Genomic DNA, 19,126 nt, shown 5'->3' on the forward strand with positions numbered 1-19,126 from the left:
AGAACAGATGCTGTGTTCATTTAGATTTTTCCTATTGTGCCTGTAAGAAAGAGTAGTTATGAAGATGCATAACATGGCTTTCATTTTCTGGATGATTAAGTCTGCCAGAGGCCACCAAACAAAACATTGTATAACATCCTGTATTCCTGCATATGTATGAGTTTGCTGGAAAAGCAAAAATGTTTCATTTGAACATTAAGCTTTTATATGGGATTTACCATTTTGTTACCTCTCCATTTATTTCTTCCCTCCTTTTTATATGGCTCTGATGCCTGATTGCCAACCCTGACTTCTTTCAGTGTGCTAATTGATAGTTTTCTCTATCCTAATTTGTGTCCAGTTATAGAAATCTTATCCACAGCTTTCTTGGGATTCATGCAGCCCCACGCTATGTATGCTTGTCTTATCCATTTGGTGTGTCATAATAATTGTGAAACAGCCTTGGGGGATGAACAGTCCAGTCTCTCCAGGGCCAATCAGGGTCCAGCCAGCTGCACCCTGATTGGCCCTACCCCTACAGCTCTCACCCTCCCTGCCCAAGTTGGAATAGGGCCAATCAGGGTGCAGCCAGCTGCACCCTGATTGTCCCTACCTCTACAGCCTCCTGCCCTCCCTCATCGAGCCCTCACCCCTGGCCTCACAGACATGCCTGCCTATTAGAGCCAGGCATGTCCATGACTCCGCCATTCACTTGCAGGGCCCCAGGTAAGAGGCCTGGCTGCAGGGGGGGGGGAGAAGCCATCCAGCCACGGGGGGAGAGGGGGCACTTCCTGAAGGCCTGGAAAGCTATCTGGCCGTGGGACGGGGGAGAGGTGCCACTTTCCAAAGGCCTGGAAAGCACACTCGGGGCCTCATACCCAGGGCCTCACTTACCTGAAAGTAAGCGCCAGTGAATTTAGACTTATTTTCAGACTAGCCTCAAAGCCCATTCATAAGAACGGGCTGTGACAGGGTCCTCCCTGTCAGTAGTTTGAGGCTAGTCTGAAAATAAGTCTAAATTCACTGGCGCTTACTTTCAGGATAGGATTAGGCTATCAGGATTAGGCTACATCAGTGTCAGGAACATGTAAATATAATTCCTCCTGCAAACACATGTTTACCATCTCTTGAGTTATACAAGAACAAAATCTAACTTATTTCCACAATGGCACATAAACAGTAAAATATTAATGTACAGCAGTGTTCAGTAGTGAGGGAATTGATCATTGGTACAAGTTTAATGTTTATATGATTTATAGGAAATATCATTTTTCTGGTATAAATATGGCAAAATATGATGTTCTACAATTAGAAAAGCAGTATAGATCTTGTAGTATTTAATATCTGAAGAAGTGGGCAATGACTCACAAAAGCCCATACCCTGATACCAATTTTATACAATTGCAGCCTGAAAATTCTTATCTTTCTATACCATTCATGGGAAAATAATTGGTGGACAATTTGGTGGACAGAAAAAAATTAAATAACTATAATGAACTTAAATAACTAGTTACAGGGAGGTAAGCCTTTGAGTGCAGAATAAAATTAGACAGACAAATGTGTCAGCATTTATAAAAGTGTTTCCTATACTAAACCAGTTACTAGGGCACTTTAGAAGATTAAGCAGGGGAAAACAGCAGTGCAGTGGTCCCAAAAGGATGGATTATGTTAAGATTAGTTATTTCAGTACAAGATTTAGAAAGCATTCCCAAATGATATAATAATAGACATTATGCCTTATTAGAGAAACTGAGGAAAAGGCAGCTTTTTCAGAGGACTGGATGTAATATGTGAGCTACCTCACTGCCAGTACACACTTTATACAAGTATTGCCTCTACTAAACAGATATTTAATTTTAAAAAATCTTTTTTCAATTTTAGATGGAAGTGAAACCAAGAACTGTGTTTTGTATGTGATGCTTTTTTTGTATCAGACAGTGATGCTTTTTTTGTATCAGTAGTTTATCATTAGGTTGTATCAGTGGTTTATTTTTATTTTTTAAAGCAGAGTAGACATGTACAAAGCCATGGATATAATTCCTTCACTATAAACATGAAATCCCCTTTCACATAAGCCAAAAAGCTAAAAGGGAAATATATGCAAGATTAATAAATAAAGAATGACATTTAAAAAAAAATTATGCAGGGATAAACTATAGAATAAGTGCACTTAAAATGTAATTGAGTTATCATGCCATATGTATTTTATTCTAATAGTCAAATGTTATACTTAAATCCACAGATTAAGCCTCCACTGAACAAAAACAGTTCTCAATCTCCCCTGTTCTCAAACTCCCCAAGTATTCAGAAAAATCTGAAAACTTTTTTTAACAAATACACCGGGGGGTTAAATTCCTCCTCCTTCACCTCTTCCTCTGTCTGTTGTTAAACTGGTTTGTGCAGGTGGCAAGGGTGATGCTGGGGGGAGCCTCAGCAGAAGAGCCTGGGAGTTATGCCAGGCTCATCCATGTTACTGGCTATGGTGGAGGAATGGCTGGGAGCTGTGATAGTTCTGTCATCAGAAGTGGTTATGGGGAACAGTAGAAGCCATCATAGTCTATGCTGGAATCTGTGCCAGGCTAGTAATGGTGGCAGCATTGGGGGCCATGGCACCCCCAGAAGAAGCAGCAAGTGTTAGTAGAGTATAACAAATGTATGTGTGACGTGACGAAGGGGTGAGCTAGCCTATTGCAGAGGCACGACAATGGGTCTAATGTGTGTGTGTGTGTGTGTGTGCGCGCGCGCATTTGATTTTCTTTAAAAAGGAAGTACACAGCACTTCTCTTACATCCATATCTCAAAGTATAACAGTTGAACACAGTGTGACTTAAATTTAATTCCTATTTCCAATAAACAAAAAAAAATATTATGAAACAGGATGCTAGACCCATAGACAGAAATGGAAGACATCTTAAAAATTCCAGCTGGACAAACCATTGTATGAGTCTCTTAAGGAACAATATCTGAAACAGGCCCTATTTTATTGCTGATTCACGCAAAATGACCCAGACAGGAGGACTGAACAATAAAACTGAAATTTGTTCATGGTAGAATAGAGTAACCAGCAAGTTGAACTGTGAAAAATTGGATTGCTAATGCATAAGACATGAATCTTGGGAATTGATACTATACAGGAAGAGTTTATGACTTCAGTTTAATAGCATGCTCGTCTGTAAATATTTCTAGGCAACCTGAAGGAATGGGGAGAGATTACAGAATCAAACAACATTTTCAAAAATGTTTCTAGTTGAAGAGATTGAAAAGAGGTTCAGGTAAGTTAAATGGACTCAAAACAAATATTAATCAAACTTGACTGGTCCCATTTGCTGGTTTTCATTCTTTTTCTATACTGTTCTTTTTCCTCACACAAACATACAAAGCAAAATTTCTGCCCTAGGAGAGTTAAAAGCTACACTTTGGGGGTAGAAATATACTGTTAATATTCACTTTGCTTTCCTAGCCAGGCAAGTCAGATGGAATACAGTATTATCACCATCTGTAAAGTACAACTTCCCTTATCTTTTGGGATCCAAAGTTGTTGTTGTTGTTGTTTTTAAGAAGAAAAAAAGAAAAACAAAGACAGAAAAAGTATTTCAGTCACGTGGATGAAGCTGAGGACTGAAGGATATGGAAAGGTGCCCCATCTTGTCAAATGCTATTTCAGCATCCAAAAACAACAGTGTCACTTGTTTCTCATTATGTTTCTCAAAATATTCAATTAAGTCAATCACTGCTCTTTCATTGTCCCTTATGTGTCTCTTTGGTCCCTCTTTATTTGTTTGTTTATTTATAATGAGGTTTATATTACGACTGCTCCCAAGAACTGGCTCTCAGCGGTTTACAATATTGTCATATAAATCATGCATAATAATATATGCCCATAAAACTTGTTAAAACTCCATTAAAACAAAATACTAAAATTCCATACAGGTCATGGTGATACCAATATAGTATAATTTACATCCTACATGAGCCCCTTTGGTGGGACTAGGAGGGCCGATGGAAAGTTGGGATGATGTCAAGGGGACCCATGGAATCAAGGCTGATCTAATACCATCCCTGGTCCTAGGGTGCCCGATCTAAATCTACCTCAGACAAATGCCTGGTGGAAGTGCTCCATTTTGCAGGCCCTGTGGAACTCAGAGAGCCAGGGGCTTTTAGAAGTATTTGCCAGGGGCTTTTAGAAGCATTTTGCAACCATAACAGGATTTCATCTTTAGTGACCTACAGTATTTGTTGAGGTTTGATGAACATCCAGGCTCAGCTGTGAACATCCAAAAGAAATTAAAAAGTCATATTTAGATGACCTTCTAATTTCTGAAAAAGGTACTTAGAAATAACCCTGCATTATTCTCAGTGGGTCATTATAATCTCCAGTTCAGACCATCAGGGTCTGGAGGCAATATAACAAAATGTTTGTATATGGCACTTATGAATTAGGTATTGATCTCTGAACAGAAAATAGCATTCATTTGATCTGCGCTCCATTGGAGAATAGAAAGTCAGCTTTTAAAAACAAATGTAAGGTCTTTAAAACCAACCTGGAATCTAATTACAGACTTCAAAAACATCCTACCATATGGATAGTCAGCCTTTTGGGGTAAGCAGAAAGCCAAGATACATTTCACCTCAAAACAGTTCTCTCCCAAGTGTTCTCTCCCAAGCCTATGTGAAAAGAACACTTACAACTAAGAAGGAAAGTTGATTGATTTTCTGCATTTAGTTTAGCTCAAGAGAACACATGGTTGATGTCTTTTAAAAAGCATCCAATAGGTCAAAAAGAAAGCTGTAGCAAAGATAAGGAATGATGGCCACAGTTCATGAGGTCTTGTGATTTCTCCACAAATAGTTGCTAAAATGATCTGAGCATCACTAAATTTGAGACAACAAATACTGTAGGTCATTTAGCCTCAGAACTTGTTTTTACTGAAAGTTAATCTGGAGAACTAGAGTAGATATTTGTCAATGGAAATGTGGGCATTGAGATGATATAATTCAAGCCAAAGTTGAAGGAAAATTCTTCTGAGAGGAGGATACCTGCCCAGTTAAAAGGGAAAATCAGATGTGAGGATTTACTCGGACTCATGTGAGAGAAAGTGCTCGAGACTCTTCAATAGTCAGAGGAATACTGGTAATTCTAGGAAGGGAAAGTGAAGGTACTAACAAAAAGGTACTCACCTTCTAGGAACCAAGGGAGTTTTGGGGAACACACAAAGACAAAAGAAAAACAGATGCATTTTTGGATAAAAACAGTGACTAGAATCTCTCAGTTTAAAAGAAAGATGAAAGAAAAGCACATGAACATCTTAAAATCCTGCAACTAAGAGCTAGAAACTGTAAAATAACTTATTTGTATAACAAAAACTTGAATTCCTCATTCCAACTACCCTCAACCACAAAAACCCGGACAAGACTTACCTTGGCCGAACATTGACGCGGCGGAGGGCTTGCTGAGAAGAAGAGACGACCAAAGCAGAGGCCCTCTAGTGTGCGTGCTGTCAGAATGCAGCACGCACAGCGTAAAGGGCAGGGCGGGACCTGTGGCGGCTATTTAAGTCGCCACGTGCGCGGGTCTCGCCCTCTTCGCCAGGAACGCTGAGGGAGCTGCTTGCTCCCTGCAGTGTTCAGGAGCTGCGTGAGGCGAGCAGGGAGGGCCCTGGGTCCAGTGCGGCTCTCGCTGGGCCAGCCTGATTTCAGGCGGGGGGATCGCGAGTGCACTACCCCGGGGCAGGGCTCGTCGGGCGCTTGGCGAAGAGGTCCGACGCTCGCCTCGCTAAGTCAGACCCTGTAGACAGGAGCGGCTCGCTGGGTGCCATGATCGCCTGCTTCTAAGAAGTCCGGCCCTTCCATGCTGCTCGCACAGCAGGAAGGGGATTAGGAGGCCGTTGAACGGAGCAGGGGCGAGGCGAGAGGTCCGTGGGCCCGGCAGCTCCGTCAGCACCTGCTCAATTTCGGGTGGGTGCGGGTGAGTAGATGGACAGGCCCTGCAGGCCTGGGCCTTGCAGGCACATGGCGAACCCTGCCCATGGGGCGGGGCTCACGCAGCTCTGAATTCTGACGCTCGGCCTGGTAAATTGGGCTCCGTGAGCGGGAGTGGCTCGCCGGGCTCGGTGGCCACGTGCGTGAGACTGTCGGTCCTTTCTTGCTGTGCCCAACGTCAAACCGAGTTTGAAGAGGCGATCTGGGAGGGCCATGGGCCCAGCGGCTCTCTCCGCATCGGCCCGATTTTATGCAGTTGGGGAGAGGGGCTGGGCAGATCCTGCTGTCTCGGCTCGCAGGTGCATCGCCACTCCTGTTAGCGGGGTGGATCCTGTCAGGCATTGAACAAAGCAGTCCAATGCTCCTCGCAAAATCAGAGCCTTAGGCAGGAGCGGCTCGCAAGTGCAGCGGCCGCATGCCTTGCAGCCGTCCAGCCCCTTTTCACTTTTGGCTGGGATGGGGAGGCTGTCAGCTGCTCTTTCCATTCGATTTGCGTTCTGGGGCAGTGGTTTAATTGTATGGGCCCACCCTTCTTCTGCTCATGCGGGCGGGGATCGGGTGTGAGCAATATCCCAGGCCCCGACAACGGCAGAACTGAGTTGAGCGACTCAGTGGGCATGGAGGTCTGGCTCCCTCACTTCCAACACCACACTTGCAGGGATGGCATTGCAGCCGGATTGATAATCCCCCCCCCCAATCTCTCCCACATTACTTTTTTTTGCAGCATGTTATCTGGCTCTTGGGAGGATCCCTCACACCTGGCAGGTTTGGGGGAAACCCCAGGCACAGCTTTGGGCATATTGGGATTGCCCCCCCCCTTTCCCAACATCCTGTAATTCCGGAGAGGGAAGGTTGATTGGGTCATCTAGTCGATCCTCTTTTCAATGCAGGAAACCACAATTACCTGACCACCCTTGGTGACCCAATTTCATGCCCACCCTGCCTTGGATGCTGTAAAGGGGCTTTGGCTCAGTGGCAGAGCCTCTGCTTGGCAAGCATGAGACAGATTCCATCCCCAGTTTGGGGGTGATGTATATGACTGCCAGTGACCTGCCGTCAGCTCCGAATGTGGATATTTCCTGTATTTGCGGGAGAGTCAGAAGCAGCCTAGGTGGCTTCTTACATTCACGCTTGGTCTCCCAGGAGGGACGTTCGGAACCCAGGTGTACCCAGGGCAGGCATCAGGAGGTCCCTTAATACCCTCAGTTTTCCACGCAGGGCAATATGAACAAGTGCATGGAAAAGAAAACAAATGGCAGGGTTGCCGTGGCATCACGGGGTAGACAGGCCATCCATTGGTCCACATTCTGTGAGAGTCCCTGCAAGTCCCTCCTCTCCGGCATAGATGACGGGCAGGGGGGGCAGCAACTCCAGCTGCCTGGGATGGGAGGTCCACCTGCCATGCCAGATTCCAAAAAGGCAAGCTTGGCCCAGCCGGGGCTGTGGCATAGGTGCCATTGCCAATTGGGTTCACTTGGTTTTTATTCCTACTACAATTCATGCCACCTGCTGGGGACCAAGCCGCAAGATCCGGGCTTTCTCTGTTAAATCCGCACCATAGCCAGCTTGGTGCGGTAGTTAGGTGGGTGGACTTCCAATTTGGCAAGCTGGGTTGGATTCCCCGCTTCCCCACATGCAACCAGCTGGGTGACTTCGGGCTCACCACTGCACTGAGAATTTTGTTCCGGGAGAGGAAGGGAAGGTGGTTGGAAGCCACTTTGGGACTCCTTCGGGGAAAGTAAAGTGGCATATAAGAACCAATTTTTCTTCCTCAGTAATATCAGGGCTCTCTCAGCCTCACCTCCCTCACAGGGTGTCCGTTGTGGGGAGGAGAAAAGAGAAGGCAACTATAAGCTGTCGCGAGACTCCTGGTAGAGTAAACTGGCATATAAGAACCAACTCTTCCTTCCCAGGGTCTGCTGTGGGGAAGGGGAAGGCGATGCAAGCCAATTTGACACTCTTTCTGTGGGAAAGCGGCATTTAAGAAAGTAGCGGATGAGAGTGCCCTCTACAGACCTGGGCAGAAGGTCCTTTAATTCCGTGCTGCATGCTCATCCCAGGAAGCTAATGATCCTGGCATGGGGGCATACCTCCCCTTTAACGCGCAGTACAGAAGGGTGCTCGTGGGGGAAGTTTACAGGGAGGATTGAAGCTTACCTCAAGCCCAGGGGAGCCAGCCAGCTTCATTGGGCCATGGATTCCTCCCCCCCCTTACTGCAATGGGGTAACTGGTGAGCTGTAGCAGGGCGGCAGCTCATGGAGTGCTGCCTCTGGCATTCACGAGGCACAGGGTCTTGATCTGGCACCTTTAAAATAAAATTAAAAAATACCAGGGGGAGCATATGGTCTCTGCCTCAACCCTGGCAGGGCTGTGGCCTGCTGGACCCTCCAGGCTGGCATTTAGGGCTGAGGAATCCTTGCCTAGGCAACACACCAGGGGGCACTGGTGCAGCAAGTGCCATGTCAGGGGAGGAGTGAGGGGTCAAGCATGGCAACTGGGCCCTTGGCCTCTGCTCCAGGCATGTTGGTTCATAGGATCTGGGCAGGTGCTTTGATTTAAAGGGTCGAGGGCAGCTGCCATCTGTGTACACAGGTGGTTTTCCTTCTGGAACATGGCAATTTTTGGAGCAAGGCCATTCAGTTCGGGAGTTAGTCCGGAGCCCCGGAGCGGTGACCACCAAGGGTGTGCCGTAAGTACTGGGAGGTAGCACATTCCACCTTATCAGGTAAGTCCTCTCAGGTAGATAAGGGTTGGGATGCATGCATGGCATGATAGCATTGGCATGCTGGCAAGTTGACTCAAACTGCATCTCAGGTAATACAGGCAGCTGGCCTCAGTGAATCCAGGGGTGGCACACAGCTCCATGGTGTGGCATGCCCAGGGTATGGGGCAGCTCAGCAGCCAAGGTTGGGATCAATGCCATGGCCAGTGAGATTGGCATTTTTATTTATTGCATCTGGGTTGGCCGATCCTTCATTCAGTGGTGGTTGGCAAAATCGTGGCCAGCAGGTTTTTCACCCTTCCCTCTTGGAGGGCAAGTCTCCCTGGGGTCAAGCCAAAACCTGGAAAGGTGCTGGGACACTGGGTGTGAATACATTCAAAGGTGGCATTGGGACATCTCCTGCCCCACCCCGGACAGTCTGCAATGGGTTGGTTTTCGTGGAGGTCAGAGACCACTTGTCACCTCAGCTGACAGATAGCAGTAATCAGGGGCGCCAGCCCAACAGGGCCAGGGCAGTTTGCCCCAGTCTTGGCATGGTCGGGAATTCCACCTCTGGCCCACGGAACTTTCATGGAGCCATAGTGAGGCTGCAACCCAGCACACAGGTCTCCGGCTATCAGAAGACATCATGACTGCTCACACACTGTGGTGCAGTCATAAACCACATGCTGCTGCCCACCAGTCCTGTGGTTCAGAGGATAGCATTCACTTGATTAAAGTCTGTATGTGGGTCTAATCCCAGTGTCTACCTTCTGAACTATTCCAGGTCAGATGTCAAGGATGTTGCCCATGCCAGAGGTGGGGGCAGGATGACATATGCTGGAGCAGCTGTGGATGCTGCAGGCTCAGGCTATATGGTTCCCTGGAGTCTTCGCATCACTTGGGGAGACATAATGGCAAGGAGTAGCTCGCATTCCGGGACACCATTTGGAGGGAGGCTTCCCATAACAGTGCCCTGTCGTCAATTGAATGTACTTTGCTGCAGATGCTCTCTTGCTGGACCTGACGACCCAGGGCAGGACCTCCTGGGTCACAGACAGTTGGGCCAAGTGGCTGGACGTACAGGGGAGTGCATGTCATCCAGGACAATGCTACGTGCAGCCAGTGCTGACCATGCAGCAGGATAGAAAGAGGTCATGCACCTGGGTCTTAGAACCAGGATACAGAAACTTGGCTTGGATATCATGGCATGAGGTGGCCAGACTCATGCTGGTGGGCTGGTGTGTTGGGAGGCCCACTGCCCAGCCACCCAGGGTTATATCAGTTCATCTGGGGCTAAGTATCCCTGGAACAATGGGAGCAAGAGATTCTGATCATCAGATTGGGCCATGATTCAAGTGTATTGGTATTTGGATTGCCCTGTGGGTTAGTTGTTCTCCCCAGGCAATGGGGTCTGAGTGCCAGACCGGGAAGCATCCAAGGAAGGCAGAAGTTTTATGCCCTGCTGGAATGGAAATGGTTCTAGGAGGGTTGGCGGGAACGAGGTCTGTTTGGCCTCGTTCGGTGGCGGGTTTGCATGGGATGGAGCCTGTTGGCAGGGAGGCCGGTGTGCGATCGGACTCCCTGGGGTTCGGGGCCTCTCCTGAGGCGGCGCGTATACGAGCGCGGCTTACCCAGCTGGGAGGCCAGGGGCTCGTTTGCCAGGTGGCCTGGGGGCAGTCAAAGCTGGTTGACGCCAGGTGGCTCCCCCGCATAGGTCGCTTCCCTTAGTGGCGGACTTCAGTAGGCAAGGGGATCTGCTCTCCCGGCTGGGAACGGTGCGGGTCCCCAGGGCGCCTCTGGACTCCGTGGGTTGTTGGTGCAGTCTGCTGACTGCAAGGTCAGGCTCCCTCTCCCATGCTGCGCCAACCCTCCCGTGGGGAGGTAATAAAGCTGTGGCCTTGTTCATCCCAGCATTTGTGTCGCGTATTATTCCAGCACATAATGCCCTCCTGCAAGTCAATGTAAAATAAAATATTGTGTGTTGTTTGAAAAAATGCCTCAGTACCATTCTGATAAATAATTTCAGAAAATTTGATTCTACATCTTCCAAAAGTAAAGCCAAAAAGCTATGTCAGTGGCATGGTGGGACAGTCAGCATCACTTTATAACAAAACAAACAAACAAACAAAAAACACTACATTGGTGGCTCAGTCTTTGAGGGAACAATGTTTTATGGGGGAAGGGGGGAATTTACCTCAGGATGGGGAAGTATGTGGAGATCTATTATAGTATTATATCTTTTGAAACACTCTCCCACTAAGCATTAAATTTAAATTTGCTAATGGCATATAATCTTTTGTCATGATTTTATTGTATAATTCAAGACCTCCTGTTGATGGAATGTATTGTTTCAAAAGAGTTCCTTTGAATATGGGCCTTATTCTCTTAACAGAGAAATTATGACCAACAGTACATTTGGGCAAATGCTAAAGATGTCCAGAATATCCAAGTAACCACCTGGCAGGGTTAAACTTCAGTATGTCTCACTATATAGAGCAAGCACTATGTTACTTCTAGCATGCTGTGTAGAGTTTTTATTGCCCAACAGGCTGTTTCAAATTTCTTACAGCCCTTTGTAATGAATGCAGATGGACTGGGGACAGCTGGCTAAGCACCATGTGAAAGGCTTTTGGGACCTTATTACAGGCCCACAACAGAGCTGGTATGAACCCGGATGCCTAAATCGAGTAAGAGAATGATAGAATGACATTACAGTTGATACACAGCCCAGTAGAAAGGATCATTGGCACTGACTTGCCTCATTCAAGATTGCATAAAGCTACTTTGATGTACATTTCTTTGTGTGGCATCATGTCTGGAATTGCAGACTGGCTAAATTTCAACTTGAGGACATTAATAACTGATTAAATTGTTTTTCTTGTGAGAAAATTGTGTTTGAGCAAAAAATGTCCCAGGTTGCTTTCAAATCTTAATAATGGCCTAAGGGATTTCACTGTGTGGGTATTTCTGACAGTGATGGACTGAACTACTAACAGATGCTTGACATCAAGTGAATTACTCTTATCCAAAGGACTCTGGATACTCATCAACTAAACTGATAAATCCTAAGGCCTGAGCTTAGAAAAGCTAAGACTATGACCTTGAGATGTCCAGAGAAAATTAGAAACAAGGATAGAATCATAGAATCACAGAATAATAGAGTTGAAAGGGACCTCATGGGTCATCTAGTCCAAGTCCCTGCACTATGTAGGACACTCGCAACCCATCACTCATCTACACTTGCAACCCATCACTCATCTACTGCTACCACCTTGAGCCTTCACAGAATCAGCCTCTCTGTCAGATGGAGAACCCACCACCTCCCCCAGAAGCCTGTTCTACTGAGAAACTGCTCTGTCAGAAACTTCTTCCTGATGTTTAGATGGAATTTCTTTTGAATTAATTTTATCCCATTGGTTCTGCTCTGGGGCAAGAGAGAACAACTCTGCTCCATCCTCTGTATGGCAGCCTTTTAAATACTTGAAGATGGTTATCAGATCCCCTCTCACTCGTCTCCTCTCTAGGCTAAACAGACCAAGCTCTCCCAACCTTTCTTCATACATCTTGGTCTCCAAACCCTTCACCATCTTTGTTGCCTTCCTCTGGACATGCTCCAGTTTGTCTACATCGCTCTTCAACTGGAGTGCCCAAAACTGAGCACAGTACTCCAAGTGAGACCGAACCAGAGCAGAGTTCAGCGGTACCATCACCTACTGCGATATGGATACGATACTCTGTTAGATACATCCCAAAATCCCATTTGCCTTCTTAGCCACCGAGTCACATTGCTGACTCATGTTCAATGTATGCTCTACTAAGACTCCTAGATCCTTTTCATACATGCTACTGCCAAGACAAGTAGCAGTACTGGTGTATTTGGTTTTTCCTACCTAAATGCAGAACTTTACATTTGTCCCTGTTGAACTTCATTTTATTCAGTTTAGCCCACTTCTCAAGCCTATCAAGATCATCCTGTATTGTGATTCTGTCTTCTGTTGTGTTTTCTACCCCTCCCAGTTTAGTATCATCTGCAAATTTAATAAGTATCCCGTCTAATCCCTCATCCAAATCATTTATAAATGTTGAACAACACAGGCCCCAGAACAGATCCTTGGGGTACTCCACTTGTCACTCTTCCAAGAAGATGCTGAACCATTAACAAGTACCCTCTGGGTATGATCTGTCAACCAGTTATTGATCCACCTGACAGAATTAGGATCCATACCACATTTTACCAACTTGTCAACAAGAATATAATGTGGAACCTTATCAAAAGCTTTACTGAAATCCAGATAAACTATGTCCATGGCATTCCCCTGATCCAGCAAGGTAGTTACATTCTCAAAGAAAGAGATAAGGTTGGTCTGACATGACTTGTTCTTGCAAAACTCATGCTGAGTCTTAGAAATCACAGCTCTCAGTTTCAGCTGAGTGTTTGATTACTTGTTCCAAAATTTTGCCAGCTACAGATGTCAAGCTGACAGGTCAATAGTTACTCGGAACCTCCTTTTTCCCTCCTGTTCTCCAAGAAGTGTCAAAAATAATGGACAGAGGTTCAGAGATGACATCTGCACGTTCTTTTAGTACCTTTGGATGCAATTCATCTGGCCCCGAAGACTTTGTTTCATTTAAAGAAACTAGGTGTTTATGGACTGCCCCCACACTGATCCTAGGCCATCATCCCATCCCCCCTGTTGTGATATGTTTTTGCCACATTGAGCACTATTTCCCACACAAGAAAAGTCTGAGGAGAAATAGGAGTTAAGCAGTTCATCCTTCCCTTCATCACCTATTATAATTTCATTTTCTTGTCTTCGCAGTGGTCCTACAGTGTCCCTATTCTTTTTCTTACTTGAAATATAACTAAAGAACACTTTTTTGCTATGTTTAGCATTTCTTGCTAAGCTAAGCTCATATTGAGCTTTAGCTTTTCTAACAGTCTCCCTACAATTATTGGTTATTTGTTTATACTCATCCTTGGTAATAAGGCCTTCCTTCCATTTCCTAAAAGACTCTTTTTTATTCCTCAAATCATTTGACAACTGCTTATGGAGTCATCTTGGCTTCCTTAGGCTCATTCCATCTTTTCTTCTCAAGGGAATTGTTTGTGATTGAGCCTTCAGTATTTCACTTTTAAGAAACTCCCAGCCCTCTTGGGCTCCCATCTCTTTAAGTCTTTCTGACCACAGGACTCTACGCAACATACCTTTAAGTTTGTGAAAATCAGCTTTCCTGAAGTCCAGTCTGTATGTACGACTACGTAAAAGTTTTCTCTTTCCCACAATTGAAAATTCCAAAAGCACATGGTCACTGCTATCAAGTGTGCCCACTACCTCCACCTCATCTACCAGTTCTTCCCTATTGATGAGAATCAAGTCTAAAATAGCAGAGCCCCTGGTTTCCCTCTCTAATTTCTGGGAAATGAAGCTGTCAGCAAGACAAGTTAAGAATTTAACGGAGTTTGCATTTTTAGCAGAGTTGGTCTTCCAACAGATATCTGGGTAATTGAAGTCACCCATGACCACTGTTTCCCTGTTTTTTGAATGAATGAACACGCCACTGTTTGGGTCATAACATGATCTGAACCTGTAAGCAGCACAATCAAATACTTACACAAGTGTTCACTTGTTATTCTCATATGACTGAATGCTCAAAACTATGTGAAATATTTTACCTATGCACATTAAAGTGCCACTTTCCATGTTGCTATACCTTCTCCAAATATACTTTGCTTTGAATTACTGATAGTGTTTCAGTCCTCCTAGAACCTGTGTGATTTGTCCATTTGTTAAAATCTCACCAATTTTGTATAGATGATTTATGGAAGGATTTAGATACAACTTCTTCTGCTTCATATATATGCATTCTCAAACTGCTTTGGTATAGATGTCTCCTCTTCCCTCTGAAAGAAATGTTTTTGACTTAAGTGGAAGGAGTACCTTCATGGCTTGTTTCTGTTCTAGCCTTGCTCATTTTTCTTGCATGATTTCCAACGTGGAGTATGTATCTGTGTTTTAAACTGGACCACAAACACTTTACAAGGGCCTATATTATGCACACAATCATTATTTTTGATTTTCACTGAAGTCAAGTTTTCTCTTTCCCACAAATGAAAATTCCAAAAGCTTTATTTCAAAGGCTATGTGTGTATTTTGTACATTTCTTTCCTTTTCTCAGATTTCTTTCCTTGGAATCAGACCTGGATTCTCTGACTGTCTGTCAGAGACCCAGAAGATGTGTGGCAGGGCAGGTACGCAAGACAGTAGAGCCAGGCTAGCAGACATACCTTCCCATGTTGCCATGTTCCCTCCCTACAGAACAGGGTCTGCAGCTGCAAAGCAATGTACCACCGCCAGGAGGGAATGCAAAAAAGGTGATGCAACCCCAAGATGGAGAGCCAGAGACTCACAGGAAGTGCAGCCTGAAGATCCCACACCCACTGCCCAGCCACCGCTGTCTGGGTCTGCAGATGCTGCTGCTGCTCCCTGGTTGACCCTTCTGCACAGTGTGAGCAAGAGCGCACATGGCTGGCTGCTGTCTTCAGACTCCAGAGAAGCAGTGACTCCATTCATCCACTGTTACGCCATTCACATGCACATTCCACACAAGTACAGACATGTGCTCTCACTAAAACTTACTTTGTTCACCTTATGCTCCAACCCAGGAGAAGTAGGGCATGTCCTAAAAGAGAAAGGGCGTTTTTTTTAGGGTGGGGGGAGCTCATTGGTTTTCATTGGGATATTCTGTCATTGGCCAAAAAGAGATACTGGTTTGAGTAAATGCAACTTTTAAAACTTGTATGCTTTTTATATATAAGTATATATGCATATGTTAGTTTGGTGTAGTGGTTAGGAGTGCGGACTTCTAATCTGGCATGGCAGGTTCGATTCTGCGCTCCCCCACATGCAACCAGCTGGGTGACCTTGGGCTCGCCACGGCACTGATAAAACTGTTTTGACCGGGCAGTGATATCAGCGCTCTCTCAGCCTCACCCACCCCACAGGGTATCTGTTGTGGGGAGAGGAATGGGAAGGCGACTGTAAGCCGCTCTGAGCCTCCTTCGGGTAGGGAAAAGCGGCATATAAGAACCAACTCTTCTTCTTCTTCTTCTTCTTCTTCTTCTTCTTCTTCTTCTTCTTCTTCTTCTAGTTTCTTTTTGCAAGCGATCCAAGACTAGCCGAAAAGGCTCTAATCCTGGTCAAGGCCAGTCACTCTTCTCTGGGACCATGGAACACCAGCCAGTTAGCGATAGCTGATTTTCACATTCTCCAGGAGACATATGCAGATAGGCAACAATATTAGGAGGGAACAGCGGGAGAGCTTCTGGAGTTAATCCAGTTAATCTTGAAACAATAGCAAAACATTAATGTGATATCATAGGGCACTTGACATGCGATAAAATAAGCATCATGAACACATTAATGTTTTAATGTTTGATGTTCACTGCCTTGAGGACCTTGTTGTTGTTAGGTGCGAAGTCGTGTCCGACCCATCACGACCCCATGGACAATGATCCTCCAGGCCTTCCTGTCCTCTACCATTTCAGGACCTTATTTGTGTATAAAGGTGACTTAAGCTGTTATATTTTTTTTAATTGTGGTTGCTCCCACCAGCAGTTGTTCTTGACTGCCACCACTCCAGTAGGAGATTAAAAAGGCGTCCTGTGCCACTCAGCATAAGAGACAGTGTGGTGTGATAGTTAAGAATGGTGGACTCTGGAGAGCCAGGTTTGATTCCTGACTCGTCCACATGCAGGCAGCTGGGTGACCTTGGGCCAGTCAGAATACTCTTAGAGTTGTGTTTGCAGAATAGTTCTGTTAGAGCACTCTCAGGCTGTCCGTTGTGGGAATAGGAAAGGGAAAGTGTTTGTTTGTTTGGATTAAGGATCCCTTAATCCAGGATCCCTGGCTCAAAAGTGGTGAAACCAGCCTTGACAAGGGCCAGGGCCTTTTTGGCTTGGCCCCAGCCTGGTAATATGCTCCCAAAGAAGATCAGGGCCTTGCTGGACCTCAATCAATTCCACAGGCCTGCAAAACAGAGCTGTTACACCAGGCTTATGGCTGGAGCCCAAAATAACATCAACCATTGGGGAGGAGATGGAAAGAGATGGAAAGATCATGTCTTGACACCCAAACTCCCCTGTCTGGAATTTTAGTTAGTGGCATCAACTTAGCTTAATTTCTAATGTTTTTAACTTTCATGATGTTCTAGAACGTTTTACAGTGTTCTTATCCACCTTGAATAACACAAAAGGCTGGGCTAAAAATAAAATCTATTATTATTATTATTATTATTATTATTATTATTATTATTATTATTATTATTATTATTATTATTATTATTATTATATAAACTGCTTTGGTAGAGAAAAGCAGAGTGTAAAAAACAACTTTTCCTCTTCTTCCTTTCTTCAAGGGAATACCCAAAAGTGACATAATGTAGGTCTAGGAATTGCTGGATAAATAACAGCTCTAACCTTACAGCTACCTCACCGAATAACCTCACTGAATAATAATTCATAGAAATTCCGATTCTGTGAATTTATGCAGATTATAAGTGGGTGGTCAGAAGGGACTTGCTTGGCTTTTCCTTGCATGCCCAGGGAAATGCTGATCACCACTTTGGGGTCTGGAGGTGAATTTCCTCCAGGCCAGACTGGCCATGAATTCTGGTTCTTTTTTTTGGGGGGGGGGAGGTATCAGACGGGCATGGAATTGGCGTTGCTGTGAGTGGACAGTAGTTGTGAGTGTTCTGCATAGTGGAGGGGGTTGGACTAGATGACCTTGGAGGTATCTTCCAACTCTATGATTCTATAATTCTAGAGTTTGTACAGATGTTTAGAGCTTCCCTATTTCATGTCCAGGCTGTGGGAGAGGGATTTCTCCAGAGAAATTCAAAGAAGTGAAGAACTTTAAAGCAAGGGTTGTGACACAAAAAGGAAAAAAAACAGAACAAATAATGGATAAAAGACATGGCTTTACATGGTCAACAGATGCAGAGTCTGGAAAGGTAAAGTTTATATAAAGGTAAAGGTATCCCCTGTGCAAGCACCGTGTCATGTCTGATCCTTGGGGTGATGCCCTCTAGCGTTTTCATGGCAGACTCTATACGGGGTGGTTTGCCAGTCCCTTCCCCAGTCATTACCGTTTACCCCCCAGCAAGCTGGGTACTCATTTTACCGACCTTGGAAGGATGGAAGGCTGAGTCAACCTTGAGCTGGCTGCTGGGATTGAACTCCCAGCCTCATGGACAGAGCTTCAAACAGCATGTCACTGCCTTACCACCCTGCGCCACAAGAGGCTTTTAAAGTTTATATACCGAATTGATATAGAATAATATGCCACATCTTTGATCAAGTCTTCTAGTAGCTTGATATTGCTTCATGGTGGGTCATAATTGTAATAGGTGCCGTTTCCATATTGAAACAATTGTGTTAGTTCATTGTTCATTTTATCCCTATTTTTAACAGTCATTCTCAATGAACTATAAACACCGTACATGATTTGTGTAATAATATTGCATGTTGCCAGTTCACAGCAATCAGTAGTTATCGACAGAAGAGAAGATTTGATGTTTGCTCTTTCAACCAGATATTTAATAGCAGAGTTTTACAGCGAGCATCATTGCTTTTATAAAATATATTTTGTGCCTGAGTTCAGTTTAAGAGGAGATTTCACATAAGAATAAGACAGCAACAGCCGTAGTTATTCATGCAATTGTGGCTCCTGAGAGATTTGCAACTAACTACAAAAGAAGCAGACTTAAGCAAAACAATAAAAAGCAGTTGCTTAAACAGAGAGTTGAGCATTCATGATTTTGCCCAAGTATATACATTTCATTTACCAGAAATTTAACTTTACAACTATCATACTGATCTTATGATGCTGTACAAACTGACTTTTTGCAGTCTTAATAAAAAATGTTTTGCACATTATAATCTGCTCCGTTTTCTACAGCATAGCTAGCTGGTACCAGTTATGAGGATATGAATAATGAGAATCTTTGCTACAAGATTATACTGATTTCTTCATCAATAAGCATCTGAAGACCAGACATGGGTAGGGAAACCTACACATTTCTGCATTGTTTATCTTGTTTCCAGAGCATAACCAGCATGTTAGTGATCCACTATTGTTTAATATTTCATTTCTAGATTTTATTTAGAACTAGAATTAAAGCTCATTTTATGGCGAGATAAAATGGGTGCTAGGCAAGAGTGGGCGGGGAAGCGTGGCCGGGAGAAGCGGGAGAGGGCTCGGCCATACCTCGGGGAACGTTCAGGTCTTCTCCCGGCCGGCCTGCGGCCGGAAGAAGCCGGAGAGGGCGCCATCGGAGGATGTCATCGGAGCATGGCTTTCCCATCGGCTTTCGCCATCAGCGTCATAGACGCGGCAAGGCCGCTCCTGCGGCCGGGAGAAGGCAGAAGGCCCCCCACCCCACCCCGGAGCAAGGCTGGGCCTTCT

Source organism: Paroedura picta, chromosome 1 (genome assembly GCF_049243985.1).
Source record: "Paroedura picta isolate Pp20150507F chromosome 1, Ppicta_v3.0, whole genome shotgun sequence".
Classification (NCBI taxonomy): domain Eukaryota; kingdom Metazoa; phylum Chordata; class Lepidosauria; order Squamata; family Gekkonidae; genus Paroedura; species Paroedura picta.